We start from the raw sequence: 14,486 nt of genomic DNA, 5'->3' as shown, positions 1-14,486 counted from the left end.
GGTTGGTTGGTTTTTTTTATAAGTTTGATGGTTGGCTTATCAAATGGGAGGAGGTGGCAAGCACACACCCTCCTCCCTTAGCAGTCAGGCAAATATCATACAAGGCTTAAAAGTTTAATGTGCATCAGTTTCATGAAGTTATCTGTGATGGTCAGTCCCAGACTTTATGGATCGTGATTATTATCATACGAATACCAACTATGCTTAAATATCCTTAAATAAACTTTTCCAGATAGACCATTACACTCAATGGCAAAGAAATTACCAGGAAACACATTAATTTCAGTAAAGAGGATACCGTAAAAGGTATTCTGCTGTTTTATGCACTTTCTTAGCTTGAGAAATATCTTTAAAGAATTGATTTTATGGCCTGCTTCGATTTGAAGCTATTGATATACATCTGCGCTGCACCACTTCCATCTTTTAGTCGGAAACCGTCAAATCTATCATCAATCAGAAAAGAGCAACAGCTAATTTAATAGGTTCAAAACATAACTTACTTCATGGGTGTCAGGGCACCTTTCTGTCACTGAAAGGTAGACATGATGTTTCACTTGCATAAATTTTAATTAAAAAAAAAAAAGCCATCAGAAAATAATCTGAAACACACAGATATATACAACAGATTTCCATTCTCTGTATCAGTGTTACTTGTAATAACAGATACTGGTCTAGATCAGACCAGAAATAAATCTTGCACCACTCTTGCCAAGGACAGAATTGTGAGGTCCCTAGTAGTCCTGTGCCAGATCTCTCATTTCTCTACCTTTCCTGGTGTCTCTGGCAACAGGAGCAGCACACTGGTGCAGCTTCCAGTCATAAAGGCAGTATGTATAATCTAGGTGGCCCTACAGAGCTAGGGGCAGTACTTCCTACAGAGCAGACTTTTGCAAAATTACTCAAATATCATAAAAAGCTAAAGGGGTAGCTCTGGCTTAGAGAGCAAATGCCTCTTTAAGAAAGTGTAAAAACTCTGTTACAGGTAGAAATAATTGCCTTTTAAATGAGAACATAACACAAGCCATTTCAGCATTATTTTACCAAGGCTGTAAAGAGCCCTCCCAGGCTCATCTCTGTTAATTGCATCTTTGCAAAGCACAGCCAAGCAGATGCGGAACAATTACTTTTAATGTGCCCCCCAAATAGCTCTGAATAGGCACAGGCAGTTTTCCCCCTTTCCCTATTCCCGCTCATCCTTTGACTCCACATAGAGCTCTATAGAACCAAATTCTGCACCCGGATTATGCAGGTAAAGGAAGATTCAGAGAAAGATGACAAGTTTTGTCATGGAGCAAGGAAAACAGTTAAAAACTACTGGAACACAAAACATTTTGGCGCTTTTTAGGCAACTTTTGGACAGAACCTGATAACCAGGATGGAGAAGCTGCATTTAATGCAGGGATAATTCCAGAGTAAAAATCACATTACCTTTCTCAGCAGTGGATGATTAACAGAGGAATTCGGTTCCTAATGAAGTCAGCCAGCCCCCAGACTCCACTGGTAAATCCCTTCTTGTCATCTTTCACATTCAGCTCTGACTCATCTGCAACAAACATTTCAATCCCCAGCCTATTCCTTTTTCCTCCATTCTTTTTACAGTAGGTTAAGTATATACTTCATAAATGTAATGAAGGGGATGGTGGACTATAGATACATAACACATTTGGACTGCAGCATGAAGAGGCACACCTGAGTTAGCTTTAGGGAACTTAAATACCTGTGTCAATGAACCCAGTACAGGCACATACCTCAGTGCTGGCTAACACCTGTAAAGTGTTTACACTGTACAGTCCACACTGAGGCTTGTGCCACTGCAGCTTCACTGTAGATTAGCTGGACTGAAGTGAACTTTGATACATTCACACGTGCTACAGTCCCACCTCCAGCAGCAGTGCAGCTGCGGAGCGAGAATGGTGAAGGGGCTCCTCTTTTCGGGAGCAGCAGCCAGAGCTGAGCTCCAGCTACAGCATCGACGGGGCAGAGGATTTGCTCCTCAGCACAGAGGCAGGGTGACAGTGAAGTGCTTCAAACGGAAACAAGGATGGATGGTTAATTTAAACTATTAGGCCCTGACGTACTCAATTTGACATGAACTTTAATTGTAATGACTGTGGCTTTTAGACATCAAAATAGACTCAGAGGCCTGAAAGCTTCTAGCTTTTCCCAGGAAATCAGTTATTTTAATAAAAGATGTCCTCTTTCCAGGCTTTATTGTTATTTCCTTGATCTATATATGTGTGTGTGTGTGTGTGTATATATAGATATATATATATAAAAAAAAAAAATAGCCAAGTTTTCTTTGAAAGATTCTTCTAAAGATTTCTCTTTAACAAAAGTAGCTACAAAATTTCACAAGTTTTCTAGTTTAGAAATAGTTTCTAGTTTAAAAATAATTCCTTCTTTACAGAGTACCTTTCCAACTATGCCGTGTGGTCAAAAAGCCAAATTTATTATATAATGCTATTTCACTATTCCATTCAACAGGAAAATTATGACCCTACTGTATAATTATGCCTAATGAAAAGATGGGTTACAATTAATGAAATACAAAATGGAAAAAAGTTTGAGAATGAGCTCTTCTCTGGTCAGTACAATATGAGCATCTTCCTGATCAATTATCTCACACATTCACCAAATAGAATTACCTTATATACTCATTAACCACACATACATCATAGCTGTGTAACAGAGTACAGTTTTCTATACTTTTGTATCAGCCACTGAGTGGCAGCAATTCCTTCAGACCCAAATCTGAATTGCGAGATATAGCATGAAAATTTCAAAGTATTGCTAACTCTTAATTCTTTTATGCTACCTTTAAATTTTTTTAATGTTTAGCATTACATACAACCAATGCCTAGTGAAATACCTTGTTATGTGTTTCAATTTTTAAATTGTCAAATTTTCAAAAGTTATGTACTTTATTCTGATACTCATACTTCCTTAGAAGTTTGCTATATTCAATTTTACAAAGAGATAACTTTGAATAAAACTATGTGGATCAAGGAAATTGGAAATGCCAGCATTTAATCATTTCTTTAACCAAAGCACAGACCTGCATTTTATCGTGAAACCCAAGGTGAGGGTGAGAAACTTTAAATCTATGTTTTGCAGCCTTATGTTTGCATCTTTCCTCAGTATTTGCAGGTTCCCACAGTAGTGTTTGGGGTGATTGAAATCTATCAGTCCAAAGACAAATATCTAATTTTTTAACACAGCCATTTTCAGGAACTAAAATAAACAGGAAATGCTGCGTATACACTTTTTACAAAAGATGTTTATGAATTATTGCCTAACCACTTAGGAAGCACTTCATAGCCTCTTGTTCAGAAAGCTATATTGGTTATATTTGGTTATAGCTTCCTATTTGCTGAGTACAATGCTGCACGGCGTTATTTGATAGATGGAAAGCTGAAGAGGTTATTTGCTGGCTTATTACATTGTTAATAGACTAATTACTGTACGAGGCCAAGACCCAAATAAGATTGAAAAGAAACTAAACACACAACAAATGCAACCAGGATTTTGACACAGACTATTTGTAGAGATGTTAAATGTTGCAATTCAGGCTTTAAGAGAGTTTCTAAAACTAGGAAAAGATCTAGCATGAGAACCGATTATCCCACACCTCTCTTCTCTGCAGATTCAGTTCTGTCCTCGAAGCATCCAATTGTCAAGAGATGGGATACGGGGCAATATCATCCTTGGACATAAATCTCCTGCACATAAAGCTCCTACATCCAGATTAACACTCTACTCTGCTCTGCACTACTTGAATAATCTAGAAGTGAAGTGGCACATAGTCACAGCCCACGAGTAAACAGATGTCAGATGTAACCACAGAATGCCATAATCCAATTATTTTAATATTTCATACTCTAATGCAAACGGGAAATTCTCTAGTGATGAACTGAAAATTGGTTTTTAAGAGATGCACGCCTGGCATGTACACAAAAGCAACAAGCATTCCTGCTCCTTCATTGCTTATTGTCTGTCTCCATTCAGCTGGAAACCTGACCATTTAAAAGATCATGCCTTTTATCTGCTTCAAACTCACTGTCGTGAGGGAGACAGAAACAGAGTATCAACGCGGCTGGGTGAAAAAAAAAAAAAAAAAGAAGTTGGTATTGTCAAACTTTGCATTTCTGCTACGAGGAAACTCCACGTTTCCGTAAGGACCACAGGGATCTCGTTACCTCCTCACACGGGGCACAGTCCTCTCCCTCCCGCCAACGCTCCCCCAGTGCCCGCCCGTCCCTCCGGCCGGAGGCTGACAGACACTCCCCAATCAAGGTCGCGCTTCCCCGCGGACCGAACGCGCCGGCCCCATCCCGAGCACCCCCGAGCTCGGCGACGGGGAGGTTTCAGTGGACAAAATCCGCGGCCGGGCCCCGGGGCTCCCGCCGCAGCCCCCCGCCCCGGGGCGCGGAGCCCAACATGGAGGCGCGCCTGAGAAGGAAGCCCCGCAGCAGCCGGCGCCCCGGCGCCGGAGGCAGCCCCGCCGACTCCCACCCCGCAGCCCCGCTGGGAAGTGCTGCCCAGCCCGCCCGCCCCTCACGCCCGACCCGCTGGGACACACGCCGGAGCGGCGGGCTGAGCCCGGCGGCGGCCGAGCCGGGCGCCCCTCTCCCCACCGGGAGCCCCACGGAAGCCGGGCGGGCGGGAGAGAGCCGGAGCCCGTGTCGCTTCCTCATTCACCCCACGCCAGGCGGGGCAGGAACTGCCGAGCGGAGGGAGCCACCACGCCGGGGGCAGGTACCGGTACTCACCCGCTTCCAGGCAGCCGTCGGGAGCCGCGGCCACCGCCGAGTTTCGGGCGCTGCCCCGAGAGAGAGTGAGGGAGGGAGGGAGGAACGGAGCGAGTGGGTCCCCGCCGCCGCCACGGCCCGGCCCGGCCCGGCCCGGCGCTCCCCGCCCCGCGCTCCGCCCACGGGGCGCAGCTGCGGGCCGCGCGCTCACCTGCTGCCGCCGCGGCCACCCCCGCGCCGCCAGCCCCGCCCCGGAGGTGCTGAGGGAGGCGGCCGCGCCACCCGCGCGCCCTGAGGGGAGGCGGTGGTTGGCGGCGCCCCGTCCCTCAGCCGCCCGGGGCGGCCCCTTCACCTCCGTTTCCCCCCCCCCGCCCCGTCGGAGGCGGCCGCGTGTGGAAACGCCTCAGCCCTCGCCTCCACGGCAGCCCGGGGAGCCCTGGGCTGGCCGGGCGCCAGCGCAGCGTACCTTGGCGGGCGGTTTGGCCGAAGGGCTCCCGCCGCTCCCTGGCGGGACGCCGAGGTGGGGAGGCGGCGGCCGGAGCGGTGTTGGTGCTGCGGGCGCTGGGCCGCGTTTGAGACGAGGAAATGAGGTTTTTTGCATGGGTTTTTTGGTTTTTTTGGTCTACTACCGAGACGCGAAGAGCATCTGGGTTTGAGGAGCTGGAGCTCGGCCAGTGAGCGCTCGGAGTGTGCCTCTGCCTGGCAGGGAGCAGCACTCAGGTTCCTCATCCCTTTGCCCCACTTTCTCTTCCAGGCTTTTATTTAAAATGTTGTATGGTGGCTTAAAAGCCATGGATGTTGTTTTAATAATGGGGCCAAAGCTGCGTAGGCTGTAGCTCCGTGAGCACGGCCATCACCTCAGTGACTTTACCACAGAGATGGCCTTTGCTGGTGTGCCCGACGTTAGAGGCCTTCATAGGGCATTCAGGGTCCCAGCCAGGGCTTTTCCCCAGTTTATACTCCACTCCAGTAATGGGGCTTGGTTTTTCTTGAAGCCTTCAGTACTGCAATCGTCAGTTAAAAATGAGATGTTTTAGGGACGGGTTGCAGCACAGGAATGTGTGAAGTGTAAGAACCAGAGAAAACACTGCCATACTCCTGTAAAAATCCAAAGCAGACCTTTGTCATCATTTTTTAACTCATACAGGTCAGATGTAATTATTCTTATGTTTTAATTTTAAATGATGTCATTCTGCCCTAGCTGAAAACAGTGATGAAACTCCCAGTGTATTTTTGTACTCTGTGATACTGTGGTAACTGTGGGTGTTTCTCCAGGCAGGTGCCAGGCCTTGATGTGCAGCTGAGGGTGTCGGAGGATTGCCGGGGGCTGCGTCCTGGCTGTTAGATGGCTGCAGAGTCATCTCTAAAAGCCAAATTCCACCTACTCGGCATCCAGCTTCTTTCCAGAGCATTTCACTTGATGTTTATAAGGTAACATGGAAGTTCCTCAGTTGTTCAAATCTGAAAGGCTATATTGTGTATATAAATCAGCCTTGTCAATAGTTTATTTATATATGGAGAGTTTAATTTGAGTTAATTTATTTTAAAACAAAATTAACATCAGCTGAGAGCTCTTGTGGATATAATGATAATCACAGTTTGAGTGAAAGCAATGGAGCAGAGTTGTCTTGGGTCATTTTCTTTTTACTTCTGCTGCAAATTAAACTATGTAGTATTTTGTACTGATACATGTTCTTATGCATGTTTAAGTGTGGGGGTTTTTTATTGGAAAATATAAATAATATTTTCCTGCTTGGGACAGCATATCATCTGATCAACTGTAATGCTATCATAAATTGCATGAGGACCCTCGTTTAAAATTATGTAGATTACTATTACACTGAAATCTGAGGAACTTTATATGCATGAGCAATTCATAAATGTTATGTTATAAAAGCAAAACTAAAACTAGTTTGAATGAGAGGGGAAAAAGCAGAAGCTAACTGTGGCCAAGCAGTTTTCCTCATTTCGATACTTCCAGTGAAGTTTGGCAAAACAGAAAGTGCTTTAAAATGCATTTCATTTAATTTCATGTTCTTTGGGTAGTTAATGGAGTGTAAGTGGTCAGAGAGAGTCCGTTTTGGTTTGTGACCTTACCATATAATGTTGCAGCAAGCCATTTGTTAACTACCGTTGCATTTCAATTATTTAAAGCATCACTTTAGTCCAAGTCTTTCTGAAACAAATAGTCTTTTCTCGTCTGCACTGTGAAAATTTTGCAAGGCTTAAGGAGATTTGTGTCTTATGTTTTTGTTTAGCCAGTCGATGGGTTCAAGTTGAATTGGGACTGAGTAAAGATGTAAAAATTTGGTCCACAGGAAATAAAATGGACGATCTTCTCAACTAATACAGAAATGTGGCTTTAGAAACTTGAAGTGTTTCCTGGTACTGAGACTTTCTTGCTGACTGATTATTTTCTGTAATTTTGCTTTTAAAACTCAGCAGTGCAAAATGCGTGGTAATGCTCTTACAGTTGAAGATTGTCTTTCATCAGAATAGATTCTAATGCAGCTCAGAAGGCTTTATTAACACATTTTACAGGCAGTGGAGTTGAGAAGGGGATGAAAATCAGTTCTTACTGAACAGCCTTTAGCAGTGCTCTGTGTCAGCTTCTAGGTAAATGGTAAGGCATGCTGGATTTCATTGAGATTACAGGGTAATTACTAGAAAATAAAAGATCAATCAAAAAACAGGGATGTGGAGAGGGACAGGGGCACAGGGATGTGGGCATTACTGTCTGTGATCCATTTTTCTGAGATGTGCCTTTAGGTATTTTGTTTTAAACCAACTCGAGACTGTTTTCTTTTTATATTTCATCTCTCGGGTAGCTGGATAGACAGCCCAATACCTCCCAAACCCCTGGTAAGGCACATGTGCATAGATTTTTTTTTTTAAAAAGTGAGAGATAAAACTTCCTACCGTAAATGTAAGTGAAAAATTTGTAGTGGAAGTTAAGAACTTGTTCCCTAAAGATTTCAGTGCTAGACTGGTACAAAAATATTTTCCGGAAGTGTGTAATCACCTTTTGTGAGCTGAACCGCTATATCTACAATACCTGTTACCTTGAGCAACCAAACCTGATTTGAATTCTGATGGCAGATACTTGATTTATGTGAAGATGATTACTTATGCAGAAATGTAATTTCAGAACAGAAAACAATATGGCAGTTATTGCCAAGTTTTTTCACAGCCCCACTTTGTAACGGGACTTCATTGGTCTCTCTTTCCCAAGCCTAACCACCAAATGCCTGCTCTCATTTCCTCTCTTCTGATAGTAGTGGGGGTGTGAAAAGACGACTCTGGTGGTGATGGGAGTTTCCACCCATTACCTTCTACACGGGTCTGTGGTCTACTGTGTACACTCACTTTCTGAAGTGTTTTGAACGTTATGTATTGTCATTTATTCAGCTTTTTCTTAAGGTTGAGGTCAAAGGCTTGTGTTCTCTATAATGCTTTTCTTCCAGTTTTTCATGCTTTTCTCCTTGGAGGAATGAGCTCTTTATGGATTAGCAATGACATAGATACTGAATTTTGTCATATGAAGGTCTGGCTGCCATATACATTTGGACTGATGTCCAAGTGAAACAGAAATTAGCCTTTCTTTTCTGAACTCTTGCAACTTTAGAGATTCTTTTGATAATGATATAAATTAATTTCTACTGCTTATCTTTGCAGTTTTTATATTGCCTAAGGGAGGGTTTCTTCTTTGTATTAGTCAGCATGCCATTTATTATGACTTGCAGCTGAGTCGGTCTTTCCTACTTTTTAAGGGTTTGCTTCTGTGCATGTTGCACGTGAGCAAGCCGTTATGCCTGCATAGGGCTGTAATTGGGTCAGGAAGACTGACTGCAGGTGAGACACTGTGGTTAGGCACTACATCTAGGAGGAGCTATCATCTCTCTATTTAAATTTGTTGTGTTTTAGAACTTACAGTTGCATAATGTTTTGTGCTTAGTAGAAGAATAAATAAAATTATGGATTTCTTTTGGTTTTCCTGAAGGATGAGATGTGTAAGTTAGTCAACGGTTCTGGGGAAGATTCTCTTGTCGGATGCAAGCATGCAAATTTCTACATATTTGTATAAGCAACTTATTGCAGAGTGGTTTTTGTTATCGGATGTGAGTCTTAAGAATTTGAGATTAAAACTGAGATATGCTTTATGTCCCAACCACTCTGCAGTTTTACTCATTTGAAGGAACTTTTAACTATGATTCACTCATAAACTGGGCAAAAAAATAGTTTCCTGATAGTTTTGCTGAGACGCCTGCCTAAAGCATTGACAATTCTTGTGATGTTTGATGTTTTTAAAGCCCTACTCCCTTGAGAAAGTAATTAATGAAAGTCTTGGGCATTTTTTCCTCTTTCTTAAATAAAATCTATTTTACATGTTTGTATAGAAAATTTGCAAATGTAATCTAGGAGTTCCTAAAAGATTGAAAATCTGGGCTACATATAAAAGGAACCCAAAAATCTCTCAAGGTCTTACAAATACCCCCCTGCTGCCTTCTTTTGCTGAGGGTAGGAGACCGATTCCCGTATTTTGAATGTTTGAGACTGCAGTAGCAGACTTAGTTTAATCTATGTTTTTCGGCAGAATTTAAATTAAAAAAAACTATTTTATGGTATTTACTGCACACATATCCTTACATTGGGTTTCAACATGCCAGCTGCCAGCGTTGATTTTGAGCAATGTAAGTGTTCTACTTCCCCTTATGATAGCTTTGCTTTGCGAAGTTAACATGATGATAGAACAAGGAAGTGTATGTATTGATGCAGTTTTCTCACTTGCCACAGTCCTATTCGTAGTTGGTTTTACAGTTCTGTGAGTACTGAAGAAAGAACTGTGCTGTGAAAGAACACAAGCATCATTTTTTGATTTCTTGGTTTGTTTTAAGCTCTCTCTCAAAACAATGCCATTTGATTTTTGGTGTTCATGTAAGCTTCAGGAGATTAAGATACTGTTCTTGTACAGAACAAGGCATCAGAGAGAGAGACAATTCACCCTTCTGTGCACTGGCTTGGGCAAGGGGGAGTGATGGTTAGGTTTTTTTCCCAAATCCTGTTTGATGTGCAGCTGAAGTTGTCTCATCAATCAATGAGAACAAGCTGGAGACCATCAATGGATTTAGGCCATCACATGACTTCAGCAGCAATCACCTCAGGCACACAAATCTGCTGAATATGGCCTTTGCTTTAAAGGTGATGTTTCAAGGGTGTCAGGTATCAAGAGCTCCAACATTCAGGGAATTCTGATGAAATGGTAAGATATTAGGATAATGCACATAGGGTTAAAATGAAAGCAAAACCTGTCTCATTTATGGGTATTTCCAGGGATTACAATTGCATCATGTTCATTGTGAATCTTGAAGGATTAGAGCAGGAGGTTAAGGCCTGCTGGTCAGTCACTCACAGTGGCAGCAAGGTATGGCTGTTAGGGGAGAGCGTGTGAGTGTGGTGGCTCTCTGCTGTCTGCTCCTGTCATGCTTTACCCTCATCTTCACTGCTGTTGGCCGTGGGCAGCAGGGAGGGGGAGGACTGCTCTGTCCTGCGCCGCCTTCAGTGAATGAGCAGGGCATGCAAGGCACAGCAGTAACAGCTGTAGTACCTGGACCACCCCACCCCTGGGACAAAGGGCTAGTGTTATTTTTCAGATTATTGTTATTAATGAAAGTTTTTTCTTTTTATCAGTGTAAATGGTTATCCAAAAATGCAAACTGCAGTGCCATTGCTGTGTGCGGGTTTTTTTTTTTGTCTGCTTAAAATGCTTTCACTATACTATCGGACTGTGTGAACAATAACATGGATCAGTCCCACACTGTGACTGGAACAAGGCTTTGTTTGCAGAAAGAAAAATATGTCCTATTGTGACCTGGTGTGAGGATATGGGAGTACCTGAATCCTAATTTCATTGGTCAGTTGTGTAATTTTAAAGCATAGTTTGGCCACTGCAAATGAACAGCTTGCTTTTGGCAGCTAGTGCTACTGACTAACATTTAATTGTCAAGTATTAATTCTTTTCTACTTGGGCTGTAGGCTTGGGTATTTTTCCTTGTTAAAGTTATGATTAATAATGTTGTTTTTGTGTCTTCCAGGCTGTCCATCTTAATCAATCTACTTGCCTGTACTCAGGCATATATTATTTAGACCATTATTGTGTTATGACAGTCATTTAGTAGGATTTATTTTTCTTGGTACAGCAAGTGCTGCTATAAAAAGCCAAGCATAGTATTGGTGAAACAAGATAGTATGCAAAATAAATTCTAGTAAACCTTTAAAATGAAAGCAAACATCAATAATGAAACTACAGACTGTGTGTGTTTGCACAGAAGATTTAAGTCACCTGCCCTAGGCATGTCGCAGTTTTGTTGAACCACACAGGGAGAATTTGGTGTAGTTAATGTCTGGGGTTGTGGCATAGATGTTGAGGCATGCAACTTCAACAAGAGATGTCAACATGCCTCTCTTCCCCACATGGCGTGGTGGTTAGAGAGATAGTGTTTGGTGGAAATAGTAGTTCTGCATTGAGCTTGCCTAATAATGGGTGAACCAAACTCCTATTACTTGTGCTTGTTTACTGCTATTGGTAGCAGGATGAAAGGCAGGATTTGACGTTGCCATTTAAAATCTGGTAAAATAATAAAGACACTGAGAATATTTACTCTAGTTATTAGTAATAGGCTAAAAATGGATTCTTTCCCTGAGGACTTAACTGTATAAAAATAAATTGAGGCTGCTAGCAGCAGAATTGAAGAAGAAAAGCCCACCTGCAGCAGAGCTACTTTGCAAACGTGTGCCTGAAGATAGGTTATATTAGAGGCACTAAAGTCAGTATTCCAGACATATTTCCTGAATAAATCCTGCTGCATATCTGACCTCTTTGCAACTGGGGCATTGGTGTAACTCAGCAGTCTGTTATGTCTCTTGTCAAAAAAGGTTAATTTTGGGGGCGTTACAATTCTATTTGAAAGAGGCTGTAGAGTTGCTGCTTTTTGATGCGAGTATGGCGTCTTGTGTCTGCTGAATTCTAATGTGTGGCCTCGCTCATCCACACGTGGAAAGTGTTTATGGGGTCACACCCATATTTCTGGTTAGTGTTGATTTGACCTTACACATGTTTGAAGGTAATGCCACTTGGAAACATTTTTAAGTATATGCAATTTAAGTCAGTTGGTCTGTGATCCCTTTTATTTTTGTAAACTAATTATTTTATGCATAATTAAATATTCTATGTTTTACATCATATTATGTATAATTAAATAATTTATTATATATATATTTTATGTTCTACAGCATACCTGAATATGTATGATCATTCATGCCTGGATGATCTACAACACACCTGAATGTGTAGGATGTTTTAGTAGGCATAGTGTCCTAGACCACCACAGATCCTTTTTTTTCCAATCTGGTATTAAATATGATTCACTACCTGTCATTCTCATGATTAAAAAGGTGCCTGTGTTTTTTCGTGACAGAAAGGTAAATGGAAGAATTATTCAGGTGTTCAAATATTAACTAGCTGCCTTCTCCTGCTGTCAATACAGTAAACTTTTCTGTATTGTTAAGGACAAATAGGTGCTATTTTTCTTTATTGGTCACACTCCTCCAATGGTTTTGATTTGCTTGAAGACAAGAACAGAACTTTTAGAGGGACAGATTTGCCATATTTCCAACTATTTTTACTCTGCAAAAGTTTCAGGAATGTGTTTGGAGGCAATTTTTTTTTAACATTTCTTTACTTCCAAAAGGATATATTCTACATGCAGATTTAGAACTGTAGGGAAGCTTTTGTTCGCTGATTATACAGAGCATGCCAGTGATATAAATCATTTGGAGGAGGAAGAGGTGAGAGAAGAGGTAATAGTTCCCTTAGTTTATCCAAACTTTCTGTTTTCATGTAAGCCCGGAGGAGAAGAGAGGGAGTCACTCCTGGTCTAGTTAAATATGTTTTTTTCCTGCTCACCCTTTTAGGAGAAAGTATAGGTTCACAACAACTCTGGAGCAATTTAAGGACATCAGAACCAGTGTTTATTCTCTGTTAATGATTTTATATCTTCCTCCTCAGTGGTGGATATTTTTAAAGCAGTAGGGCAAATTCAGGTTGACTGAAGGCCTTATATTCTTTGTTTAAATGTAGATGAATGCACTCTACAGAAGAAGCAATAAGTGTCACTATTTGTGGAAAAAGAACAAATTAAATTAGTGGTGTGCCTGCGTCAAACCCATGTATTTACAGCTGTTCTTTACGGAAGTACAGATCAAAATCTGGATGTACTGTTTTATATATCTGGGAAAAAAAGTCCTGCCGAATTGCAAAGAGAATGTAATTTAGTAATTTCCTTTTTGGATTTGTGGGATCACACTTCTTAAACATACAGATATTGGATAGTCAATCTATAATATTATTGTGTTGGGGTTTTTTGTAAGTTGGTTATAAAGCAGGATTATTTAAAAACTTGTCTTGTTCACTCACCAGTTTACAGCTAGTTTATAGTAGGACTAGAAGCAAATGTTCTAAAAAGTTGCTTGTAGGTAGCGGTGGTGGAGTTCCCATTTCTGTTGGCCTTCTGAGGATAATCAGGTAAATGTGACATTTGGGAGTACTTCCCTGAACTTGACCTGCCCTCAAAACTCTTGCATTTGGCTTTGTACTGAGGAAAAAAAAATTACAGTCTCAATGTAAGCAGAAAGGAAAGGAAAATGCTTTTTTTGAATTGTCACAGTTGAGTTCTTCTAGATAAAATCTGTATTCTCTTTATGAGGTTTCATTTCTTCTATTCTCTAGCAAGTAGGAGGGTAAACATGCACACAGGTATTTTAATGTCTCTTTTTGTGATGTGAATTTATCTTGCATTTTTTAGGTATAATAAATTACGGGCTTTGTTTTTGTTTTTTAGATGAGCAGGAGGGAAATGCTTGTCTTCTAGTCATAAAACCATTAAAAAAGACAAAAAACCCTTAATCTGTTTGTGAGACTTAAAGCATGCAAGTGTGCAGCTAAAGGGTGATGGCTTTATACTAGAGGTATAATAGCACTCCTAGACTGCACTTCGTTTATGCTTGTAAGAAGTACAAAGTTGTTAATGCTGTTTTTGGCACCCTGAGGAATTATGATGGTAGCAGCACTGACATTCCCTGGGAGCTCTGAAAAAAAAAAAAATCATTAACTCTTTGTGTTTTTTTAGATAATTATGCTGCATACATATATGTGGTATTCTATTTTTTCATTTTAGGAATGAATAGGAATGACACTGAATTTTTGGTGTTTCAATGACTTTCATGTTGGAAAGTGGGTTGGAGGGATATATTCCATTTCAGGTTCCTTTTTTAAAATATTTCTTTCCTAGGCTTCTTCAGAAAGCAAGGTTCCTCTACCAGCAATTCAGAACACCTGACCTAGATTCCTGTTCTGAGTTGCCCTATGGAGGACCATGTTTCTTTGCATTAACTAGAGGGAGAGTATGTTGCTTAAAGCAAATAATGCCTCCTTGAGTCTCCTCTGAAAAAAAAAAAAATCTCTATTTCTTTCTCTAACTACAACATTGACTTGAATTGTTTGATAACAAGTATGTGTAAAATCAGTTTCACTCAACTTATTTGAGAATAGCCTGAAAGTCTGAGCAGAGCTATTTCTGTGTACACACATACTTCATACCCAGAACTTACAAAGGTGAAGGTGAGGTGATTCTTAACTTGTGTAGGTGCTGGTTTCTGTTGTGGGTACTTAAGCATCTTGAA

General features: G+C 41.3%; 1 protein-coding gene across 3 annotated transcripts in view; it reads right to left on the bottom strand.

Moving 5' to 3' along the window:
- The window catches only part of PRKCD (protein kinase C delta), a 67,927-nt gene extending 63,014 nt beyond the window's left edge, over positions 1-4,913 (bottom strand). The window contains exon 1 of one of the 3 annotated variants that reach the window (XM_075159233.1): positions 4,770-4,913. The gene's annotated coding sequence lies outside the window, so the exon portion shown is untranslated. The remainder of the gene's footprint in view (positions 1-4,769) is intronic. The other 2 variants (XM_075159235.1, XM_075159234.1) reach the window with 2 other exon arrangements.
- Positions 4,914-14,486: the final 9,573 nt, after the last annotated feature.

The sequence above is a fragment of the Calonectris borealis genome, chromosome 10 (assembly GCF_964195595.1).
Source record: "Calonectris borealis chromosome 10, bCalBor7.hap1.2, whole genome shotgun sequence".
Taxonomy (NCBI): Eukaryota; Metazoa; Chordata; class Aves; order Procellariiformes; family Procellariidae; genus Calonectris; species Calonectris borealis.
The sequence above is the reverse complement of the archived record's forward strand: the minus strand, read 5'-3'. Positions and strand labels throughout refer to the sequence as shown.